The sequence below is a fragment of the Aplysia californica genome, unplaced genomic scaffold (assembly GCF_000002075.1).
Source record: "Aplysia californica isolate F4 #8 unplaced genomic scaffold, AplCal3.0 scaffold00131, whole genome shotgun sequence".
In the NCBI taxonomy this organism is placed as follows: Eukaryota; Metazoa; Mollusca; class Gastropoda; order Aplysiida; family Aplysiidae; genus Aplysia; species Aplysia californica.
In genome coordinates, this window is record NW_004797401.1 from 317,840 (window position 1) to 319,147 (window position 1,308).

Here is a 1,308-nt window from a genome sequence, read left to right on the forward strand (position 1 = left end):
ACCCCCCCCCCCCAAAAAAAAAACAACAAAACAACAACAACAACCCCCCCTACAACAACAACAAAACAAAAAACAAAACAAAAAGAACAAACAACAACAAAAAGAAAAACACAAACAAAATAAAACAAAACAAACAAACAAACAAACAAAAACATAACCAGTTGGCCAGGAGTAAAATCATACATCCAACGCGATCCTCAGTTGAAGAAAAAAACAACCATTTTATTTTGGCAATTCGAGTTTGATCACAGAGCAAGAAGCTGAGACTGAGACGGTTCCCGTGACAAGAGTAATGCCCAGTAGACGGGTCTAATCATCCTGAAATCCCCGGTCTATAAGTGCGCCCAAAGCCTCAGAGGCCAAGTCTGGCTTTGCTATACCCGTCAATCGCTGTTCTGTGATGTCTTACCCCTGAAGACAACTATGGCAGTAGGCCCTACGTATTGAAATAATGATAATGTGTGTGGGATCACGGTGGAATCAAGCGCTGGTCAAAATAAAGAAATTGAAGAAATCGACATTTTCTTTTCTTTTCTTTTTTGTTGTTGTTTTTTTTTTTGCTCACAACACCCTTTTTGTCCATATAGATCTAAATACATTACACATTTCGGTGTGCATTTTTACTGAAAAGCATTGACCAAAGGTATTTAAAAAAATGTAAATTTGCAGTTTCCAAGGACCCTGCATCTTTGGAAGTAACCAAACTTTAGTGTTCATTTCTTGTTTATTTCGCCTCTGACACCGCACGACTCCCACCTCCGTCAATCACAAACCTCGACTTCTGTCCAAGTAGAATGTATTTTTTAAATTGAAAGCAAGACAAATGAACAAGCTTCAAGATGATGCCAATGACTTCATATATGCCCCAAACTGACGAGCGCCTGATTCGACCACGTTGTGACACCCGGACTGTGTGGCAATGTGGGCGTGGTATCCCCACCAGTTTCAGCAGGACATGTGGTCTCAAGGGGAAGACAGACAGACAGACAGACAATACAGACGGGATCTTCTCGAGTGTTGAATGGCAGAAAGCAGAGTTCACATTAAGTTATTTTCTGAATGTTCATCTCATCAGGCTTGTAATAGTCTGAGGGGCAACTTCGTCCTCCCGTCCCTACCACTGACAACACTCTAAACTGCAGCAAAGAAAATTAATGTCAAAGACCTCCGCCTTTTTTTAAAACCATGGGACGAAGGGCTCGCACTCAGGGGCTACTGGATAAACAACAACAACAACAACAACAACAACAACAACAGAAACAGCAACAATGGTTTGAGCGACTGGCTTGTCACCTTGGTTGTGTTCCG